This window comes from Aricia agestis, chromosome 6, assembly GCF_905147365.1.
Source record: "Aricia agestis chromosome 6, ilAriAges1.1, whole genome shotgun sequence".
NCBI lineage: Eukaryota > Metazoa > Arthropoda > Insecta > Lepidoptera > Lycaenidae > Aricia > Aricia agestis.
In genome coordinates, this window is record NC_056411.1 from 19,310,736 (window position 1) to 19,336,305 (window position 25,570).

The 25,570-nt window shown below is 37.1% G+C and overlaps 1 long non-coding RNA gene across 1 annotated transcript; it reads right to left on the minus strand.

The window, feature by feature from the left end:
- Nucleotides 1–5,077: 5,077 nt before the first annotated feature.
- LOC121727991 lies at nt 5,078–23,571 on the minus strand. The gene is made up of 3 exons (XR_006035755.1): nt 23,562–23,571; nt 21,882–21,888; nt 5,078–5,246 (listed from the first exon to the last, which is right to left on the minus strand). It is a non-coding gene; the product is annotated as an uncharacterized LOC121727991 (long non-coding RNA).
- Nucleotides 23,572–25,570: the final 1,999 nt, after the last annotated feature.

A 25,570-nucleotide genomic window follows, 5' to 3' on the forward strand; every position in this document is an offset into this window, starting at 1 on the left:
TTATTTTGTAAAAGTTTCGCACTAAACAGTAAGTATTCACATATGAACTCATCACAGTTCTTAATGGAGGCTCAAATTGGTTGCACCCGCGACAGCACTTCAAACCTGTTTTGTGGCCCTTCATACATTTGATGAGGTTTTCATTTATAAATCATTGTTAAACTAGTTAAAAAGTATCCCTTCAAGGGATATTTTATTAATAAATATGCTTCATTTTGCCTGTAGGAAGCTAGTGTGTCAAATTGTTGCACCCGCGATAATGGAATCGCCCCTATACTCAACCTTCGGACTTTATCAGAGGCCCGTGTGAAGTTAAACCATTTTGAAATTCACGCGCACCGGCAAAATCGTCGTGCAGTCGTGAAAGTCGTGAAACATTTTCCACTTTTAAATCGCAAACTTTGAAAAACGTTATTTATTAAACCATTTTTTTTAAAGACCAAAAAGTGGACCGCATAAAAAGGTTGAGTACCACTGCTTTAGACAGTTGTACCAATAATGATGGCAATCTTGCAGGTTTTCAATTATGGCTCCACGTGATCCATCAGGAGCAAAATCTAGTTATAATGTTGCTCGCAATTTAATTCATACACAAATCCAAAATCATGTAGAAACAATCTTATGTTTGTAATAGGGTTGCTGAGGATTCCTCTTCCTCTTCCTCATAATGAGGAAGTTCCGCAATAATTTGGGTTCCTCAACCGTTACCGCATCCTCATAAATAAAAATACAAAAATCCTCTTCCGCTATTGCTTCCTCAAAATTTAGGAGGAATTTATGAGGAATTTCACTGCGCATGCGCGTCGCGTATCCAATCATGGCAACGCACACGCCAGAGCGCGATGCCGGACCGAACGGGCGCTGCTGTTCCTTGTTCCTTGTCTCTCTCGCCACCCGCGCTGTTCCTTGCTTGTTTGTTTTAATTTTATTGACATAATATAGCAAGCGTTGTTTTGTTTACGCGTGTACGCACTACGCAGCTACGTACGCAGTGCGAATAATCTAATAATTTGATTTTTATCTAAAAACCGAAATGATACCGAAGTGTAGTGCTATATCAGGGGTTCCCAGACTTTTTTGTCCACTGTCCACTTTGAGAACAAAATATGTTTTAGTGCCCCCATTGTTTCACCTACTTTCTTTTCCTAATTTAAATTAAGGGGCTTTTGCCCCTTAATTTGTCGGTAATATTAGCCCCCACAGCCTCTACAAAACGCCGCCATTTTTTCTGAGTCCCACACTGCCCCCCTTTAGATCTTCAGCGCCCACAAGGGGGCGTAATCACCCACATTGGGAAACGCTGTACTATATGGACGTACTTCCTCTTCCGCTTCCTCATCCGCATCCTCTTCCTCAAAAAAATATCCTCTTCCTCTTCCGCATCCTCTAAATTTGCGCGTGACAATTCCTCTTCCTCCTCCTCTTCCTCATAATCACTTCCTCAACAACCCTAGTTTGTAATAAGAGCCCCCGCTGCAGACTACATACTTTTAGTCGGCCGATAGTTTTACCAAACTTGGGTTTCAGTACAGTACATTATTATCGGCCGATACAAATCGTAGACGTAGCGCACCTTCATACATCTTCGTATTAATCTTTTTACTAAACCTATCGGCCGATTAAAAGTCTGCAGTCTGCGGGCCTCTAAAAGTATCCATAATCCAGCCTATCCATTTTCTTGCATTACAATTTTTCGACCTGGGACAACAAAAAACTTAGAAATCTATATCTATATATCTAATATCTAGCCTATATAGATATTGACTTCAGTGCACCTGCGCGGCTTTGACCTTGGCCGAGACACTGACAGGCTGAAGTAAACAAACCCAGATCTATTGACCTACAGAAAAATATTCTGATAGTGCTGAAGCAAAAACCAAAATGTGTATTTGTCTAGGAATATTACATCTATGTAAAGTGCAGCAACGGGATTTATAAAAGGTAGGCCGTAGGTTATTGCAATAGATTTTACAGCAAGCTTTTCTCATAGAGTATCTATGATTGCTTTTATCGAATGAAAGGTGAGTATTTTTCTTTTTAACCCCCGACAAAAAAGAGGGGTGTTATAAGTTTGACGTGTCTGTCTGTCGGTTTGTCTGTCTGTCTGTCTGTCTGTCTGTCTGTCTGTCTGTCTGTCTGTCTGTCTGTGTGTCTGTCTGTGGCATCGTAGCATCCAAACGGGTGGACCGATTTTGATCTAGTTTTTTTTTGTTTGAAAGCTGACTTAATTGAGAGTGTTCTTAGCTATAGTTCATCATCATCAGTCTGCTCCGTGCTGAAAAATCACGGTTCATCTGGTTCGTGAACGGCCGATTAGCAACTTGCAATCGTTTGGTGGGCTTTATTGCATTCTAGTTCGTGACTTTTTGTTTTTGTTTCGTGACGTGTTCGTGACGCGTGATTAGTGGAAAGTTGACCTGGTGCTGCAGCATCACCTGGTAATCAATAGGATTCCCAACTCTTCACCAACTTAGAGCAATGGTTTCGTGTTTGGGCTCATTTTAATTGCGACAACTAGTAAGACGTAGATAACCAATAAATTTTTGCATGCTGCTGCTGCAGCATCACCTGGATTCTATAGGAGCCGAGCTCTATATGAACCCAAAGTGGAGGTTTCATGTTTGGCCTCATATTGACGGACTCATCTAAAAGGACATTCCTAGATGGTGTTCATTGGGATATAATATGATCCTGTTGATAGAAATTATTATAACCAACACAAGTTTAAAAAGCATGAAATAAAACTAAATTAAGAAATTAAAAAAAAACCCCGCCAAACGACTTTAAAAAGTAATGAAATAATATATTTTACTGACTTTAAGTTTAAATAATTCCTAAGTGTAAAGGTGTAAAGTGATATTTTAGTCCATAATTGTTGTCAAGGTGTGTCGGGGGACCGCTAATGTAGATATTTGATTTCACATAACATTATAGTTTAGGGGTCAGTTTTCAGCGAACCAAATCGAGACAATCAGTGACATGGCGATACAAAATGCAAAAGACACTGTTGGCGGTCCCCCGACACACCGTGACAACAATAATTATGTACTAAAATATCACTTTACACTAAGGCCCAATTCACACCGGATCGGCAGTGGCCGGCAGCGGCGCGAAGAGCACTTTTAGTGTGAAATAATTTTAAACTTTATTTACATACCTATAACTACTACTCGTAGTATCGCTTGAAAACTTCAAAAGGGCTCGAGGCGCCGCGCGACCGCGCGCGGCCGTCGGCGAAAAGTGCTCGCGGCTTCCCGCGACCGCGCGCGACGCTACGTCGCGAGGCGCCTCGAGGCGCCTCGAGGGGTCGCGAGGTGCCGCGAGCACTTTCCGCCGACGGACGCGCGGTGCACAGTGGATCGAAAATCGAGAATCATAGACATAAGAACTTGAATTTCCAGATGTCATTTTTTTGGGCTGAAATATGGTCTCCTAGTTGTTATTACATAATAAAATGTAAAAAGACGCAGCTACGTGTAATAATAAGGGAGTTACAATTTTTTTATGAAAGTAAAGAACAGGGATCATTTAACAAAAAAACAATAGAATATGTCAAGTAGTTCCAGACAATTTAATTTAATTCAGTTGGAAGTTTTAAATTGTTACTGGGGACACTGGAAAAAGAGAGGGTTGATACATTATATCACCATAATAATTTCTTTCTTCTTTCTATTTGAATTAAGTTTTTAATTAACCAAAATAAAGTACCAATGGACAAATTTTAATTAACCAAAATGAAGTACAAATGGTGCCGTAATACGAAATAGGTATGCCAAAATGTGAGTAATAATTAGTACTATAATAGTGTGTGAGGATATAACGGCCAACCATGCGATTCCAGAGATATTATGCTCATTTTTCATGTCGGCTCCATACTAAAATTTCTTAAAAAAATTATTACTCCCTTATTATTACACGTAGATGAGTCTTTTTACATTTTATTATGTAATAACAACTAGGAAAACATATTTCAGCCCAAAAAAAGACATCTGGAAATTCAAGTTCCTATGTCTATGAAACTCGATTTTCGATCCACTGTGCGGCGCTCCAAAGGTAGCGCGCGGCCGCCAGCGGCCGCGAGCGTCCACAAGCGGCCGCCTGCGGCGACGCTAGCCGCCTCTGCCGATCCGGTGTGAATTGGCCCTTGGGAATTATTTAAACTTAAAGTCAGTAAAATATATTATTTCCGGAACTATATTTTCTATCACCAAAATTTATATTTGTCATCAAGTTGTATCACCTAATAAATAGATCTATCGCCACGAAATATTTTCGTTCTCAGATAAACAAAAATTGTTCCCAGGTATGAATTATCAAATTAATGTTAATATATGTGTAAAATAAGAGATCGATAACCAATAAAATTATATTGCATTACATAAATATAAACTTCATTCTTATAATAACAGTTTTGTTACTTAAATAATAGCTCTGTGCTCAGAATGGTAGATCTGTCACCAAATAAATCGATTATCGATCCCTGACTGCGACTCCTTTTTATTTGATATTTTGTCACCAATACAGTAGTAACATTTTATTTCGTTCAGATATTAAATTAATAGTATTCGTTACCAATTTAATACATCAATTTATAATTTTAATGAAAAAATGATCAAAGGGGCGGAGACAAATTGGCGCGCTTTAAAAATTGACCAATCCGGCCTCAACGATGGGTAGTAGGTAACTAGGTTCGATTTTTTTTTTATTATTTTAACTTTAATTAAGTGTTTTATCTACTATTCTGCTAGCCATAAGCCAGCTATTTTAAACCAGCGCTGATTGTTCAGTGGTAATTATTTTAAACAATAAATATTGATTATTTTGACTTTAATTGTTTTATTTACTACTCTGCTAAAAATTTTATTTAAATATAATTTATACTACCAGTGGAAATTTAGAACCTTGGGAGTCTAGTTAAGTAGCAGAATATTTTGGTTGAAACGATGATGACAACCCTAATTTTTTATTTGAACTTAATGCAATTTTCTAGTAACATAATATGATTTATTGGTTATCTCTTTAAATTGGTTTGCTTAAATACTTATTAGGACACACCTATTATAATACATACAAAACATTTATTTGGTACTAGACCTTATATCTCAGGATTTTAGGTGATTTATTGTGGAACTGATTTTGCATTGTTTGGTGACTACATTTTGGTGACAGATCTACTATTTTGAGGACAAACCCTATTATTTAAGAAACACAAAACTAATTAAATTGGTGATAGCTTAAATGATACCCTATTATTTCATTACTTTTTAAAGTTGTTTGGCGAGGGTTTTTTTAAATTTCTTAATTTAATGTTTTAGAGTAGGTACCTAGTATGTGCTAGTATTAGCAAGTTTTAGACCAAATAATAATAAAAGTTTTAAAATAGATTCCTAAGTGGGTACACAGACGCTAGGCACAGTCTGGTGAGTAAGTGCAAACTGAATTATAAATTTGAGTTAAGTAACAATAATTATCGTGTATTGGGTAGTTTAAGCGGTTTTCCTAGTGTAGTGGAGTTAGTACTCAAAAACTGTTAACCACAACTCACAAGTAGGTAATTTATCCTGTAAAATGTAGGCATTAAGTATTAAAATATATTATAATCTAACCTAGATGTGACCGAAGAATTGCTGACAAAGTTAGAACGTTTGCAAAATCTTTGCATTCGTTTTGTCTTTGGTCTTAAAAAGTATGACCATGTCTCTGCTTTTCGGTCACAGCTAAGGTGGCTTCCGATTCGCCTTCGGCGAAATATCCATATTCTCTCCCTCCTTTATAATATCCTTTATAACCCTTTGTCCCCCTCTTACCTCGTAGAGCGTTTTAATTTTTCACGATCCTTAGACGTCCCTTGTAGACCTAATGTTAGAACAAACCTTTCCCTCCCCTCCCATCGCTCCAACCTCTTTTCCTACTCCTTTACTGTTCATGCAGTCAGATTGTGGAATTCCCTCCCCCACGCCATCCGTGATAGTCCTACAATCACTGTCTTTAAAAGACGCTTAAAGGAGCACTACCTCAATACCGAATCCAGCTATAATTATTAAATATACATATAGTATGTATTTATTTTAGTAAATATTTATAGTTTATAGTATAGTATGTATTCTAATATTATAGTTTGTTATTATTATTAGTAAGTATAGTATTAGTTATTTTGTTTTTTTGTTGAACATAATATGTATAATAATAATTTAGTATTACTTACATAGTTATAATTTATATTATTCGTTTCTGTTTTTGCACGCCCTATCTGTTGTTTGTGTTCAAATTTCTCTTCTTAGGGCTGCTGGAAGAAATTTCTTTAGAGATAAGCAGTACCTTTTGTGTCGTTTTTCTTCATCTGTATAATTTGTTAAATGTTTTTGTGTGCAATAAACTGTTAAATAAATAAATAAATAAATAATCTGTGCTTAACAAACTGTTGGCTTATGATGGGCCCCAATATAATAGGCTATTACGAATCCGTAGAGACTATGAGAAATGTGTTCATGGGCGTACCCAGGCGTACCCAGGGGGGGGGCAGCATACCTGTTTCGAGAAGATGGTCGGTCTGGTACCTATATATATTGAAACAAAAAATTATGAAAATTGACTTTTCTCATCATGTCCTGTCCTGTCATCAAAAATCATGAAAAGTTACTTTTCCAATCATGAAATCTGACTGAAGAGATATTTTGTTTCCAACACTTCGTTTTGCGTAGAGCCTCTGCCGCCCCTCTAGGACGCTGCCGCCCATCTAGGACGCTGCCACCCCTGAAGAACGCTGCCGCCCTTAGGCCGCGGCCTATACGGTCTAGGGCTGCTATTCCCCCATGATCAACGTCAGTGCCGCATACAAACAGCTAACGCACGCAGTAATGGTTATCTATCATGGTTAACGTGAAGAGGGTCATTAATACGTGACGCATCACTATATTGTCCTTTTTTTTTTTTTTGCAGAGAAATGCTGTGACGCATTCGACGCAGACAAACTGTACAGACACCACATCACCGTCAGTGGACGTCTGCTTGTTGCAGACTCCTCTCTGTGGGGATGTTTACTCGCCCCCCAGGCCAAACAGAGGCCCCTGTAGGGGCTTGCTTAGACCCTTCCGCTGCCTTTTATCGCGATGAGCACGAGCACCCTGCGCATCACGACCCTCTCGGGGACTCAGTGCAATGGACGACGGCCTCCCCATACCGTCGCCCTGAGCACCCCGCTTATGGCGGGACGTTGTTGTCGCCATTGTTGGCACGACGTCTTCGCCTTGGCCGTCTTCTGGGGTCGAGCGCCTCCCTCTCTCTTGTGCGCTCGGCCTCTTCTTTAGCAGAGATGACCTCTTCCGCGAAGTCTTCTACCGCTTTCCATTCCGGGTTATCGCGCAGCATTGAGCGGATCAATGCTGGCAGTGTTAAGTCATGTCCAATGGCGGCCTCGAGGGCCGCAAGTTGTCTATCCAGGAGGGACAGGCCGTCACGGTGTGCTCGGCCGTGTCCCTGTCCACGTCACAATGATGACAGCGTGTGGTCTCTTCTCTTCCAGCAATCTCGCACAGGTACCGACCGAAGCACCCGTGCCCGGTCAGCACCTGTGTGAGGCGGAACGAGAGTCTCCGGCTTCTCTGTCAATCCATTCTTTCAGAACAGGGCGGATGGCTAGGATTAGATCCACGCTAACTCGTGGATTTTCTAGCCGCTCCTTCCACTGTTCTGTGGCCCTCCCTCTTGCGTCGCTCCTCCACCGACGTACGGCGTCCGGTAGGGGGTTGCCGTTCCCCGCGTGGAACGCTGCGCAACGCCAGAAAACGTCGGCGAGGGCACGCGCGTCCAAGTCCCAGAGGATGGCTCCCGTGAGCAGGCACGCCGCATCCTTAGAAATTGTGCGGTAGCCTCGAACGGCTCGGGTAGCCATCACCCTTTGCAACCTGCCCAATGCGAGCTGATTTTCCTGCTGCAAACGATCCGCTCAGATCGGCGCCCCATACATGACCATGGAGCGCACGACCCCCATGTATAATCGCCGACAGCCAAGGCTCGGGCCCCCGAGGTTCGGGAGCAACGAGGCCAGGGCTCCGGCCGACTTCGTCACCTTCGTTTGTAGCTTGTCGAAGTGTGTCTTGAACGACCATCTACTGTCCAGGACGAGACCCAGATACGTCATTGATGATGTGACTTTTATCTGGGTCCCACCGACTACTATCGCCGAATCGCTGGGTGGAGAATTCCTTGGCCCGTGAAAGCATATGGCTTCGGACTTCTCCAGTGATCACTATATTGTCCTGTTTTTATCCTTGTTGAGTGGTTTAAGTCCTTTGGATCCTTAAAAATGTCGTTTAAATAGGGCTTTAAATGCTTTTAAAAAATTCTTGTATTGTAAAAAATTCAATAAGAAATCGCCACTTTAAACTTCAAACTTTCAGTGAATGTCTCGTTCGATCGATGTGAGGTAGCCGGTAGGTAGGTATTTAATGTATAATAATAATAATAATACTCCCCACACCGGTTTCGGTGACGGTGGCCAGTTTCATTGAAACCAGGCCAGCTACGCAGGAGTAGTTTTATAGTAATAATATCTATGGACGCTTCACACCACGTCAGTCTGGCCCCGTGCTAAGTACCTAAAGGACTTGTGTTACAGGTACCAGACAACGGAAATATATTTAATACTTTTATACTATACATATATTTAAGATTTTTATTATACTCGTATCATACACATATTTAATACACATCCAGACCCGGGAACTTTGAAAACTCTTTGTTCCGTCGGCGGGATTCGAACCCGCGACCTCCGGCTTGAGCTACCGACGGGCTCACCACTGAGCCACAGAGGTTGTCAAATCATAGTGCCCAAGTGTGTGCGTAGTACACAAGATGACTCTCTCTTCCTTTCACTCTCATAACCCAGTGGGACGGAAGACCGACACGTCACACGACTGGCAGAGATCAGGCGTAGGACCGCCTTTTTACATGCCCATCCGACGCATGTATCATCTTACTTGTCAGACAATCAGGTGATCAGCCTGCATTGCCCTAACCAAACTTGGGAATAACATGTTTCCAACGCGGGATTCCAACCCACGACCTCCGGAGTCGAGAGCCGCGCTCTAACCACTAGACTACGGAGGCGTTATATTGTGTATACAATATAGTACGGTAGCCTGTATGGTAATGGTATATTTGGTGTGGTGACTGGTGATGATTAGCCATGTCTGTCTGTCTGTATGTCTGTCTGTCCGTCCGTATGTCACAGCCATTTTTCTCCGAAACTATAAGAGCTATACTATTGAAACTTGGTAAGTAGATGTAGTTTGTGAACCGCTTTAAGATTTTGATACAAAAATGGAAGAATTATTAAAAACTAGCTGTTGCCCGCGACTTCGTCCGCGTGGACTTTAGTTTATAGCGCGCGGTGTCAACAAAATGTGTGTCAAATTTAAAAACTTTTTAAAACCCTGGTAAGTGGTACCCCTCTTAGGGCCGCGCTACACCGGAATGGCAGCGCTGAAAGTGCTCGCCTCGCCGCTGCCATTCCGGTGTAGCGCGGCCCTTAATTAATCAAAATACCCAAAAACAGCTGTGCAGTGTGCACATAATCTATACTAACATTATGAATGCGAAAGTATCTCTGACTGTCTGTCTGTCTGTCAGTCTCGCTTTCACGCCAAACGCCAAAACTACCGAACCGATTGTAATGAAATTTTGTATACAGATAGTCTAAAGCCTGAGAAAGGACATAGGCTACTTTTTTACTGGAAAAAAGGGTTGTAAGGGGGTGAAAATGCGTAAATTTGTTCAAATTAAGTTAGTTCCAACAGTTCATAATAGATGGCGCCGTGCGTCTTCTACATCGCGCTGACGCTTGCTCAAAAGTCTTTTTATAAGACGTGGTATCATCTTACATTTAAGTTTCGATTTTTTTCGATTGTTATATCTATTCTACGGTATTAAATAAGTCAGTACTTTATCTGTGCAGTGACGTAACCTTAAATCTATCAATGATAAATAGTTTATGGGTAAAGTTGTGTAATTGGAGGGCTAAATAAGCTTTAAAATTTGGCATAAAATATAAAGTTTAATATAAAAAAATGAAATACTTATTGTGTGCACACTGCACAGCTGTATTGATTTAAGGGGTACCAGGGTTTTTTTATAAAAGCTTTTGACACCAATTTTGTTGACATCACGCGCTATAAACTGAAGTCCATGCGGACGAAGTCGCGGGCAACAGCTAGTATTATACATAAAATATGTTTAAGATTTTTGAAATTTTATTTTAATACACATCCAAGACCCAGGAACATTGAAAACTTTTTTATAAACTGTTCCGCCTGCGGGACTCGAACCCAGGACCCCGGGATGAGCGCTGGCCACGCGCAATGCGAATTCATTTTCATCGATATTTTCATGGAAATAAGATATTTTCCCACATCAAAATGTAGCCTATGTCCTTTCTCAGACTCTAGAATAACTGTATACAAAATTTCATTGCAATCGGTTCAGTACTTTTGGCGTGAAAGCAAGACAGACAGACAGACAGACAGACAGAGATACTTTCGCATTTATAATATTAGTATGGATAGTATGGATTAGAAATGCAGTAGGTGTTCTACATAAGATAAGATAGATTGATTATTATTATACCAAGTGATAATATTAATAAACATAATATTCTAACGTATTAAAAGCTATAAACAAAAACATACTAACTAATAAGTATGATTAGTTCTATGTTACAATAAAGTAAAAAATAAAACGCCATCTGTTGAATCGTATTAGAACTAAAATGTTCATTCCATCGATATATTTCTGGATTTTTTATAATATTATACATAAAATATGTTTAAGATTTTTGAAATTTTATTTTAATACACATCCAAGACCCAGGAACATTGAAAACTTTTTGTTCCGCCTGCGGGACTCGAACCCAGGACCCCCGGGATGAGCGCTGGCCACGCGCAATGCGAATTCATTTTCATCGAAATTTTCATGGAAATAAGATATTTTCCCACATCAAAATGTAGCCTATGTCCTTTCTCAGACTCTAGAATAACTGTATACAAAATTTCATTGCAATCGGTTCAGTAGTTTTGGCGTGAAAGCAAGACAGACAGACAGACAGAGATACTTTCGCATTTATAATATTATAGTATGGATAGTATGGATTAGAAATGCAGTAGGAGTTCTACATAAGATAAGATAGATTGATTATTATTATACCAAGTGATAATATTATTAAACATAATATTCTAACGTATTAAAAACTATAAACAAAAACATACTAACTAATAAGTATGATTAGTTCAATGTTACAATAAAGTAAAAAATAAAACGCCATCTGTTGAATCGTATTAGAACTAAAATGTTCATTCCATCGATATATTTCTGGATTTTTTATAATATTATACATAAAATATGTTTAAGATTTTTGAAATTTTATTTTAATACACATCCAAGACCCAGGAACATTGAAAACTTTTTGTTCCGCTTGCGGGACTCGAACCCAGGACCCCCGGGATGAGCGCTGGCCACGCGCAATGCGAATTCATTTTCATCGAAATTTTCATGGAAATAAGATATTTTCCCACATCAAAATGTAGCCTATGTCCTTTCTCAGACTCTAGAATAACTGTATACAAAATTTCATTGCAATCGGTTCAGTAGTTTTGGCGTGAAAGCAAGACAGACAGACAGACAGAGATACTTTCGCATTTATAATATTATAGTATGGATAGTATGGATTAGAAATGCAGTAGGAGTTCTACATAAGATAAGATAGATTGATTATTATTATACCAAGTGATAATATTATTAAACATAATATTCTAACGTATTAAAAACTATAAACAAAACATACTAACTAATAAGTATGATTAGTTCAATGTTACAATAAAGTAAAAAATAAAACGCCATCTGTTGAATCGTATTAGAACTAAAATGTTCATTCCATCGATATATTTCTGGATTTTTTATAATATTATACATAAAATATGTTTAAGATTTTTGAAATTTTATTTTAATACACATCCAAGACCCAGGAACATTGAAAACTTTTTGTTCCGCCTGCGGGACTCGAACCCAGGACCCCCGGGATGAGCGCTGGCCACGCGCAATGCGAATTCATTTTCATCGAAATTTTCATGGAAATAAGATATTTTCCCACATCAAAATGTAGCCTATGTCCTTTCTCAGACTCTAGAATAACTGTATACAAAATTTCATTGCAATCGGTTCAGTGGTTTTGGCGTGAAAGCAAGACAGACAGACAGACAGACAGACAGACAGACAGACAGACAGACAGACAGACAGACAGAGATACTTTCGCATTTATAATATTAGTATGGATTTTAGGGGTCCCCATAGGTACAACTGAAACAAATTTTTTTTCATTTAACCTATGCATGTGCGGTATCTATAGATAGGTCTTTAAAAATCATATTGAGGTTTCTAATATCATTTTTTTCTAACCTGAATAGTTTGCGAGAGAGACTCTTCCAAAGTGGTAAAATGTGTGTCCTCTCTCCCTCTAACTTTTAAAGTAGGAGCATGATAATTATAAAAAAATATATATTATTATGATGTACATTACTATAAAAACTACCAACGAAAATTGGTTTGAACGAGATCTAGCAAGTAGTTTTTTTACATGTCATAAATGGTAAACCTTTTAAACTTTCGTTAATTCAACTGAAATATAAAAATAAATCAAAAACCTTTTAATTTCATAGAAATGAACCTTATTGCTGCTACGGAAGTCGGAACCCTTCATGGGCGAGTCCAACTCGCACTTGGCCGGTTTTTTGGTTTGCAAAACTGAACGACATTTGATCATAGTTGTTGCTGCCAACCTGCAACGGCCAACGCGGTGCGCGTCTTCGTTTGAGATGGGTTATTTTTTTTTTTGCTGATTTTCTGCGAGACCGTATCAGTATGGAATATTTGGGTGATGATAATGATGACGTGGTTTTTAAAGTTGAACGTTAGCTGTTGCTATCTGCAGCGACTTTCCGGGAGTGTTTCCTGTGCCGATAATAACATTTTGAACCTAGGGATGGGGCGTAATTATATTTAAAAAGTAATTAATCGACCTCATTAATTTAATAAAAAATTAAACTAGCAATTTAAAATAAAAGGTAACTTGGATGTAGGAATTCAGGAGTTCAGCGTGCTCTCCAGATTTGTCTAGACTAGCTCCACGGTCAGTGGCGGGGCAAGACCTAAAGATAGTGGGCAAGATATATTTTATTTTGTGAGGCTCCCCGATGGATGACGCACGTAAACGGATTTAGTTATTAGAAATATTTGTTTGATAGGTACTCACACTTTTATTTACTTAGATGTAAAATAATGTATTTATAAAAATTTCAAGAGTATCAAAGACTCACAAATTCTTTAAAAAAAACCGGCCAAGTGCGAGTTGGACTCGCCCATGAAGGGTTCGGCAGCAGCAATAAGATTTATTTTTATGAAATTAAGAGGTTTTTGATTTATTTTCATATTTCAGTTGATTTAATGAAAGTTAAATTACGGTTTACCATTCATGACGTGTAACATGGATACCCCACACGCATAGGTTAGATCAAAAACAAAAATTTTTTGTTTCAGTTGTATCTATGGGGACCCCTAAAATTTTTAATAATTTTTCCATTTTTGTATCAAAATCTTAAAGCGGTTCACAGACTATCTACTTACCAAGTTTCAATAGTATAGCTCTTATAGTTTAGGTGAAAAGTGGCTGTGACATACGGACGGACAGACAGACAGACAGACATGACGAATCTATAAGGGTTCCGTTTTTTTCCATTTGGCTACGGAACCCTAAAAATGGTAGACATCTGGAAACCAGTATCTTTATGCACGACTATGCAACCAAAAGTAGATAGAGTTATGATTGAAGACCAACCAATACTGTAGTCTGTAGTCTCCTCCATCATTCCTCGATCTCTATGGTCTTTTTATTTTTTTAATTAATTTGTTGAATGACTGGTCACATCACTAGCCAGCCTTGCAATCGCCCCTGTTTTCCCTCCACTCGCAGCCATATGCGCCCAATTAGTGGCTGCGCTCGCGGCTTTCCTTGTAGATAACACTGGTTTATATATACTCCTGAACCTCTGGCCGCGCCGTGTGCCGCTAGAACTGTGAGTGGTGGTGCTGGCATGGAGCTCCTTTCCATGCCAGCCCTTTTTCTTGTGCGCAAAGGTATACGTGGGTCAGGGCACTGATATTATGTACCATCGAGGAAATTCCTAGGCAGTTGGTCATATCAATTGTGATCTGTCGACTGGGTTTGACGTAACGCGACCAAACTACGTAGGTCCTCCATCTGCCTAGGAATCAACTTCTCTGATAGTACATGGTGGAACTGGGGCGTCTTGTTCATGGCAAGATGCGTGGTTGCTGGCATAAAGACGAAGAAGCGTCCTTTTCCTTGTGAACGTGGCAAGATGGCATACGTGAGTAGGAATAGAGAGCAGCCTTGGAGTGGCATTTTCCCTGTGTACGGAAGCAGATCATATACGTGGCAGCTGGCGTAAAGAAGAATCTTGGAAGGTTTGATGTCGGCTACTGTTTTACCAACGTGAAGTTTTACCAGCTTTTGGCATGGAGCAGGTAAGCGAACTGGTAGAAGGAAAAAGTTTGTGTGTGTATGTTAATTAACAGTATTACAATTTTTCTCTCCCTTTTTTGGTAAAAAGTGGAACCCGTGCAAGTTTCTTACGCCGGTTCTTCTCGCCGGGGTAGTTCCCGAACCGGTGGTAGACATCAGGTAGACATTCTGAAAAAAATTTGATTCAAATTTACTCAGAGATAAAACATTTTTTATTTTTATTTATTTATTAGTATATATTGTTCGTGACTACGAGTATAGTAATTAATTATATTATTATTTTAATTTTTAATCGATAAAGATATATGAACTGGCAACTGTAGGTTACTCTACGTAGAGTCAAAATTAAGATTAATTCGTAACTGTATCTCCACCACTTTTGTAACCGGTTCATTGAAAAGTTTCTACTGAAACGAGACAAGACTACAGACAAGAGCAAGACTACAAGAGAAGAGGAAAGAAGAGAAGAAAACCTTGTGCCGGCTGCGGCTCATCGCGAGGCAGTTTGCTTGTCGTGTTGCCAGCTGCCTAGCGAAGGGCAACACTCGGCTGGGTTGTCGACTAGAAACTTCTAGAATGTCCACATGAAGAATGAAAGCGAGATGTGTATACGGCATGACTGGTGAGACATGTCCAATACTCGAAGACGTATTATTTGGTTTTGGATTAGTTGAAAAAAATTATATAAAAAAATATGAATTGATCATTGAGTAAATGAAGCTTAAAGTTAAATAATTATTTACCCAACGCATGGACACCACCCGCGGGTGGGGTAGCGCGCGGCGCGGGGCGCACGCAGCCGCGCCAGCCGCATAGTAATTTACTGAGTGTCCATGATTCATTTATTTAAAGGGAAATTGGTCAAAAATTAAGTACCTAATTTTATTACATAATTATAATGAGAATCGAGTACCGAGTACTCTCCTAAGTATTGATCATGTGACATGTCTCACCAGCCAAGCTGTATAATTAATAGTAGATAAAATATGTTATAATAATATATTAGTGTGAATTTGATATTCTTCTCTCTGATCATGTTCTCGTACCACCATTGTTAGTGCATTCTTAGTATTTTTTTGAGAACTTAGAATTTTATATTTTCCCTGTGTTGACTAGAGTTTACCTACTGACTACGTGGGTCGGGAACCCAATTCTCATGTCTGCCTTTGTATTTATTCTCGTTCTCGTTGTACATCATGAATCATGATAGATGTCTCATGAGACATCTATTTGCTCTCTACGGTATAACAGTTAACTTGAATAAACCGATACTAACTGACATAGCTGACGTTGTTATGCTCTGCTAGGTCACGCAAAACCCACGTGCTTCTAGAACACTATAGGTCTAGGCTTGAGGCAGTCCTGTCGGCTGTGGCTCATCACGAGGCAGTTGGCAGGTGCCCGCTAGCTGCCTTGTGAAGTGTTACACTCGTCAGAGAACAACATCGATGGAAGAAACTTTACTTTTTTGTAGTTATTATTGTTATCTTTTTTGTAGTTATTTTTGTTATTTTTTCAAGTTTATTTTTGTCTTATTTTTTTGTGTTAAAAATGTGTTGGTTTGCTTATTAGCTTCATATTTATTCTATTAAGTTAGCTCTGTTATGTAGAGTAATTTTTTTTTAAGTATGTTTATTTTTTCTCCGATGCACCTTGGAGATACAAAATGATAATCTGATATTATTCCGAAATTTTGAGAACAATGTTAAATACTTAATATACCTATTTGAGTAGGTAGGAAGTAAAAATGAATGTACCTACAATTGTACATCCACCTATTACCCATAACCCAACAAAATCTTATTAATTATTACTTATTATGTACTATCTTGTTGGTACCCAGGTAGCACAAAATTGCTGAGTAGCGTCTGTGGGCACGTTTTTTTACATCCATACCATTTGCTATGAAAAATTGATATATAAGCTTCTACTCAAGCTCTATATGACCAAATTGGGCACACTTTATATAGCAAATTATTACTATATAGAAACGATATAAGTAGCTTTGCTAAGAAGTTTTTGTCATTTAGGTCGCTTTCACGTTACCAAAAAACATAGATAATAAAAATCTGAAATATCACACGACTATAAACATAATATGGCGACTACAGAATTAAATGATTTTTAAAACATTGACGTATTTCATATATTTTATGAAAATTGTTACTCGCCATAATATGAGCCTAATTTTATATGCAAATTAAGTTTTACTGTTAATGTATCTATGAATTATAAGTAAATTTTTAATGCGCTTATAATTTTCGATGGTTTCATAAATTGTATTAATAATTAAAACATATTTTTTAAATATTTTATTTTTTATTTGTCACTAAAAGCTGAAATTAAGTTTCCTAAAAGTCTAAATACCTATTCGGTTAACAAAAACCACTATTAAAAACAACTTATTATTAGGCGTAACCGAAATTAAACGTTAAAATCGATAATTCATAAAATTAGCAAAAATTTTGACAGATTGCACTCCATCAAAACCAATTAAAGGTCTCTACACTAGCATATAATTCACCTTTCATGACTGTTCTTATGAATGCTGAGTAATTTGCATTGAAGCAAATTACTCAGCATTCATAAGAAATATTTCTTATGAATGCTATATAATTCACCTTTCATGACTGTTTTTCTTATGAATGCTGAGTAATTTGCTTCAAAGCAAATTACTCAGCATTCATAAGAAAAACAGCCATGAAAGGTGAATTATATGGCGGTCAGCAAATATTTATAGCTACTAGGCTAGGCTTTTCATATGAAAAGAAGTTATTAATATAGCCTAGAAGCTATTAATATTTGCTGACCGCCATATAATTCACCTTTCATGGCTGTTTTTCTTATGAATGCTATATAATTCACCTTTCATGACTGTTTTGCTTCAAAGCAAATTACTCGGCATTCATAAGAAAAACAGCCATGAAAGGTGAATTATATGGCGGTCAGCAAATATTAATAGCTACTAGGCTATATTAATAACTTCTAATTGACGAAAAGCTGTATAGATGGAACTTACTTGGCTAGAAATTACTGTATTGGGAGCTTCCATATGACAGCTGTGTAAAATCGCTATATAGACGTCTACAGCGTAATTTTACACAGCTTTTAATGAAAAAATATAGTTGGCTATCTAATATGGCGCTATTTGGCTCTTTCTAATGTAAATCACCGCTACATCACTGCAATATGACCAAAAACGATATAAGCCAAATCGTACATAGCATTTGTGCTACCTGGGTAGCACCCGTAAGCGCTATTGAACTTTCTCAGCAAAATTTAATTCTTCTATGTGTCTATAGACCACCACAGTTAACAAACCTTAATGATTTTTATAATAATCTGGATATAGTTTTGAAAAAAATATGTGTCAAAAACAAAAAAATTATAATTTGTGGAGATTTTAATATTGATATTTTAAAAAATAATAGGCATAGTCAGGACTTCAAAAATATCCTCACTGGGTACAATCTTAAATTACAATTTAATGAAGTAACTAGACATGCTGGTAATACCTGTCTTGATAATTTCGCCCATAACATTATGCAAGGCTGTCATAGTAAAATAAAGGATTTCGGACTATCAGATCATAATGCACAAATCATGACTATAAAAACGGACAAAACTTCCATAGTACAAACATGGCATACAATTCATAGAGACATCTGTGAAGAAAATCTAAAAACGTTTAAAAAACATATACAAAATATATCATTTAACGATGTTTATGATACAGAAGATCCTGACAAATCATATGCCAATTTCATAGACACTTTTCAATTATTACACGATTTATGTTTTCCTTATAAAAAAATTACTAAAAAAGCAACAAATAAAATAAACTGGATCTCTAAAGGTATACGTATCTGTTGTAAGAAAAAACGTTATCTATTGTGGCAACAGAGATTAAAACCAACTAAAGAAAATAAGGAATCATTCATTAGTTATTCACGTAAACTGAAAAAAATTATTAAATTAACACAAAAAGCACAAAACATATATAAAATTAACCAATCGAAAAATAAACCTAAAACAATTTGGCAAATAATAAATAATAATAAAAAACTTAATGAACATGTCTCTAGTTTAAAATATAAAAACTCAATAATAACTGAGCCTAAAGAGCTAGCGGAAACCTTTAATAATTTCTTCATAGATCAAGTAGGGATTGTATCAAAAGACAATGCTGCTGCTGAAGATATAAAGAAAAATCCACAATCCATCTTTGTACGACCGGTGATTCCTCAAGACGTCATAAATGTAATTAAAAATTTAAAGGATAAAAAAAGTTTTGGTCATGATGGCATATCTACAAAAGTAATAAAATATGTGAGTAATTATGTAGCTCCTCCCATGGCACATATAATCAATGCATGTGTATCTGCTGGGAAATTTCCGGATAAACTTAAAGTAGTAAGAGTAATACCTGTATATAAGAAAAATGCTAAAGATGAGATCACCAACTATAGACCCATTTCGCTAATCTCGATTTTCTCAAAAATAATTGAAAAGGTTATCTACAACTCCGTATACGACTTTTTAAGCAAATTTAACATTCTTTGCACTGAGCAGAAGGGATTCAGGAAAAATACTAACATTAATATGGCAATATACGACTTTGTGAATCTAATATTGCCGTCCGTTGACAGTAAAATTCCTATCTGTGCATTATTTACTGACCTATCCAAAGCTTTCGATTATGTTGATCATGACATACTCCTAAGAAAATTAGAAGCCTATGGCATACGAGGTAACGCTCTTAGCTTAGTAAAAACTTACCTTGAAGGACGCCAACAATTTACAGAAACTTCAAGAGTATGTTTCAAAACAAAAAAGGAGAGAAAATTTGCTTCTTCGTATAGAACAGTTAAATTTGGTGTGCCACAGGGTAGTGTACTCGGTCCATTATTGTTCTTACTGTACATAAATGATTTACCAACTCATATGCGTTACCCAATTGTCCTTTTTGCTGATGACAGCACTCTTATAATAAAATGTAAGAATAGAAATACATACGAGATTGACATTAATAATGCACTCAAAGATTTTATTAATTGGCTTAAGAAAAACAACTTAATTATTAATCTAGACAAAACTAAGGTCATGCATTTTTACCAAAGAATACCAAACAAAGATATAAATGTAAACTATAAGGGACAATCCATTGACAAAGTAACCACTGCAAAATTTTTGGGAATAACATTTGATAGTCAGCTCAAATGGAAAGCTCATTCTGACGAAGTCTGTAAAAAACTCAGCACCGCTACCTATGCATTATATAATTTAAATAAGAAGGTTAATATCAATACGGTACTAACAGCATACCACAGTTTAGTTGCTTCAATTTTAAGGTATGGAGTAATTTTTTGGGGCAACTGTAGTGAGAGCGAAAATATATTCAAAGCACAAAAACGTTGCATAAGATGCATTGCTAATATAAAAGTTACCGATAGCTGCATGCCCGTATTTAAAAAATATAAACTTTTAACTTTCCCTTGTCTTTATATCCTGGAATTAGCTATTTTTGTGAAAACAAACATTCACTTATTCCCGACTTTACAAGACACCAGAATTAGAAACACAGAACTACGATCCAATTACAAAGATAAATTGTACACAGCTAGATACAAAACTACTTTACTAAAAAAAAACATTACCTGTATGGCTCCTCAAATTTATAATCATATACCAAAAATTATTAAGGAGCAAGCTGTAAACAAATTTAAAAGGAACCTCAAAGAAATGCTTATTGAGAAATGCTATTATTCTGTATCCGAATTTCTAAATGACATGACGTTATAAAAATTAGCAAATAAGTACCTACTTAATTAGTTGATAACTGTACATTGACATTTATTTACTTATTATATAATTTTATTTTATTTGTTCTGTTGACATTGATATTTTTTTTTTTTTTTTGTATTTTTAATTGATGTGACAATGTAATTAACTCCATCTTAATTGTTATTAATTTTGTACATAAATTTTGTCTCATATTTTTTATTTATTTTTTATACAAACGAATTATGATATTTAATCTGATTATTATTATTGACTAGGTATTAAATACAAACTTAAATCGCATGTTTTATAATGAATTGTCGATTTTATGTTTATTATTTGTTATAAATTTTAATTTTGATGATACTTTTACTTCAATTTTAGACAAGGAAATTATGACATTTGCTAGATAGATATGCTAATTTAAATGACATGTTTTTTTTTTTTTTCTTAGCACCATCTAATGTTAACATATTATACCTAATTTACAGTCTGTAGTTTTTAGATAATATGTAATAACTTAAATAATAATTTGACGATGATAAAATTTTGCATGCCGTAAGGTAGAATGTATAAGGCTCTGAAAAATACTGTTACATCTTATTATTGTACCTGCATTCTAAGCAAATAAATAATCTAATCTAATCTAATCTAATCACCTATGAAAATATGTAGTTTCCATGTCTTGAAGATTTATGTGAGCTTCTTTGACTGGAATGTGGGTTATAATTACTGTCCAGTAGAACGAACCGCCTGGCGTTTTATGTAAATTGTTTTGTAATTTGTTAATATTTTTTTCATAAAGTTTCCTCCTTTTTTCTTGACACTACGCTTCGTTGTGGACATAAAAACACTCAATTATAAATTACCTGCTGAATAATAATTAAGTAATTCCTTCCTTAGGTTTTGCTGAGGTAATGATGCTAGACGAGTGCAAGTGTACAGCTGTGATGCGTTTAAATTAACTTTTATAATAATTTTAATTATAATGTAATGCGTCACGCAACAAAATACTAGCCATTGGGCATCGAAGTTGGGGCTGTACAACGAAACTATTTTGAGACTCAAATAATCGTACGAGAATTCCTCGTCCTACTGTAACAAACGTGTAATGACGTTGTTAGAGCAGGACGCTGTATTCTCGTTCGATTGTTTGAATATCAAAACGGTTTCATAGTAGGCCTACATGATAAAACATGGATGTAATACCAAAAGCGTCGATGGCGTGGTCGAGGAATTAGTTGTACCCAAAACATCAGTTTAAAACTGCCCCGTATTTTTTTTTCTAGGTTAAGTCAAGTTACTTAAGAGTGAAAGAAAAATAAAATTTGGTAGTTTGCTTTTTTCTGAGGCTGTAAGCGGTTTGGATTTCAAGGTTGAGCCATGATTGCCAGTTGCCACTACATCACGTACATTTACAGTAATAAGCATTCCACGTCGATAATTGTTGAATATATCAAATCAAATCAAATCATTTAATTCAGGCATCAGAGGCCCATATAACAAATACCTTAAATCTAACATACATATAATTATATAATAAATACCTTAAAACTTAAGGTATTTATTATATTATAATTATAAAAAAAAGAGTCGCCTGAGGACTCGGGGTCGGCGCAACCGGGAGGGGAGCGGGGGCGGGGGCGGCAGCGGCGTTGTTCGTTGACCCGTCCGATAATGCTGACGGGCTAAACGTGCTCGCTTGCGCGCCACGACGAGTAGTGACGAATGCGGCATCAGCATCAGGTGACCTACATATTGAATTACCACTTTTTAATTGCGATAATTCAATACGTAAGTCACTGATCGTAGACTCTGATGCCTGCAATCTACCTCGAACTCCGGCCAGCTCCTCCTTCAGGAACCTGATGTCCTTCAGTAGGCTGACGACGTCGACGTGGTCCAATGTGACGGGTGGCAGCTTGTGAAGCTCCTTTGCCACAAAAGCCGGCACCTCATCAGGATCCGTCTGCTTCAGCAGGGAGATGATGTCCTGCACGCTCCTTTCCGTTCCGTCTCTTCGTCGCGACGGCATATTCGCGCTCTGTCCGAGCGTCTCGTATAGCAGCTGCTTGCCCTTGCAAATCTCCTCGCTGGAGAAGGAGGACTTGCAGATCTGCATGATGCTGACCTCGTCCATAGTGTCGATGGCGTGCTGGATAAACGCCAGCAACGAGCCACGTTGGCCACGAGCGCCATGGTCACGTGCAGCGGCAATGTGCCGCGCGATTCGCAAAAATATTACTTTTGCTGCATGTGTAACAAGGAGCACGACCGGTCGCTAACTCGACGCATTACACACTAATATATAATATACCACTCCATACTTTCATGATCGACATTCGCCTGTATTTGCCCATCATAGGTAGGTAAATAAACGTGTAGAGGCTCCATTACAATTGGTAAATTATCAAGAGCTATTAAAACTAAAATATTATTACAGTTAAAGGTCTACCCACAGAAATGGATATAGTCCATTTCTGTGGGTCTACCAGAATCTGATGGCAAAAAATGTATGTCTCCGCTGTATCTTTAAAACTGCTATAGCTAGGCTTCTGAAATTTTCACAGATTGTGTATATCTATTGCCGCTATTACAACAAATACTTAAAACAAAACAAAATTAATATTTAAGGGGGCTCCCATACAACAAACGTGATTTTTTGGGCTTTTTTGCTCGTTATCAATAATGACAACAGGTAGGCACTTGAAATTTCCACAAAGATCCTAATTATAATATGTTTAATTTAATAATTAATAATAATATTAAAATAAAAATACTTCCGAATCGCACTTGGCCGATTATTTTTATTTTTATAAAACAAGGGGACAAACGCGCACACGAGTCACCTGATGGACGGCAACTGCCGTCGCCCATGGTCCTTCGCAGAAGAGCTGCAGGTGCGTTGCCGGCTATTTAATTACAGTTAAGTAATTAATGGTTTGTTAAATCCCATACAGTTTTAATATTTTCCTTCTCTGTAATCAATCGAATTACTATAGAATGTAATCTGACTAAGTACCCATAGTTATTAAACTGCTCTTCGAACCAGTCGCACATCGCTGTGAAAAAAAGTGAATGATTTATAAGTGATAAAGTCGAGTGATGAGTGCAATGTATGTGTACGTTTGTGGGGTAATAAACTCCAGACTCGCTTCCCTTGAACGTGGAAGGAGGAAGGTCATTTCACTAGTAAATTAAATACTTAGCGTTATTTATTTTGTACCGCGGGGAAGATTGGTCCATAGCACACTATACACAAATATCTTAAAGAACCGTGTGTATTAACTATTAACTAATACACACGGTGATTCTTTTAAACATTTGAGCGTCTATTTGTTACCTTGTCAGACAGAATAGTAGATCTGTACAAGATGGACAAATGGGTCCCAGAAATTAAGGTCATTGTTTTTTATCTATACATAATATTATAAAACAAAGTCCCTTTTTTTCCCTCATGTCCCTTTGTTCCCTTTAATCTTTAAAACTACGCAACTAGGGAATGTTATTATTCGACAAATTTACTATTCGAGTAATTCGAATATTTTACAAAAGTTTTCGAATAATTCGAATATTATTCGAATAATTCAAATTTTTTGAAAAATACGAAAAACTCTGAACAAAAGTAACAAAAAACTTCGTACAACCATGTACAACCTATTTTGGTAATACTACGAAGTAAGAAATTCTAATTTTTACTTTTATCAACATAAATCTTTGTAAATGACATAGTTAATTTTTATCGTTAAGCACTTTAAAAATGTATATTTTAAGGTTACAGCTGGGCAATAAAAGAAAGGCTGTAAAGTGTAAACCGTTTTCGATCGTAGCACCTTTTACTTTTAATTTGTGACACATTCACAAATTAAAAGTAAAGTGCAACACAAAACATAAATAATAATATTTATTTTTTGTGTTGCAAAAAATAAATATTATTATTATTACTTTTCTCATGTGATTATGCTTGAAAGAAGTCAATGGATACATATCGTGAGCGACCATTACTGACGATACTGAAATCCATGGGTGTGCTGGCAACCCCGGTGTCGTGTGCAATACGCTCCACAATCTTCTATCCCCCTTACTAATAAACGCTGCATAAGCTTTGAATAGTTATACAGTGTTTTGTATAACTATTATTATAGTGTTTGAAGAATGTCATACAAGTGACATTCTTCAATCCAATTAAAAATCACTTGTATGACAGGAACAAAACACTGTGTAACTATTCAAAGCTTATACAACATTTATTAGTAAGGGGGTAAGTTATTTAATAGTAAAAAGTGAAATAGTTCATCTTACATAAAAATGTAAGATGAACTATTGTTAAACTAAATTAATCGTAGTCGTTTCAAATTAGTTCAAATTATTATTGGTGATATTTTTGTACCCTCCGCCTCTTCAACTTTTGTTGCTGTCACTCAGCAAAAGTCAAAAATTACCCACATCTATCAAGATCCCTATTGTCAAAATCAAGTGACAGGCAGTAAAACGACTGTTGCCTGGTAAATATTATTTCCCAAAACTGGTACAAAAATATATTTTTAGCCCAAGAACTACAATAAACAATGGATAAGAAACTAACCAGATCTAAAAGTCCAGCAGGATCAACAAAATCAAAAAGAGGCCTCAGAGATATGATACTAGAAGGACAAATAAAACAGGCAGCGGCAAGCCTGAAAGCCGATTCTGAAACGCATGAGGACTTCATGAGCTCATCCTCGAGACTTCTTGACCTAGACCCGGCTTTATCAGAAGGAGACCTGCCAAGAAACCTCATAGACACAGATGATGACATGTCAATATGCTCACGCGAATCCAATAACAACAGAGCCAGTATACTCCCCATATCACACAAAAGAAAAACAGGAGTAGCCATGAACGAGGCGACAAAACTCGCAAATGAAACACTGCTCACCGCTAAAAAATCCATCGAAGACGTGGGCAACATGAAACGGGAGAGCAAAATAACAGCGCTAGAAGGCCTACAAACCCTATATGAAACCTGTTTAGCCTCTCTGACTCCCGCTCTAGACATAAATTTAACTCAGAACATGAAAGAAAGAAAAACGCCGGTCCGCATCCGGACCGCCGACCCATGGTGTGCGGACCGAGCGTTTTCGAAGATGAACTTTGTGGAAATAGTTCGAATAGAAAGGGCCCACATACAAGAAATGAGGCTATTGAAGGAAAATTTTG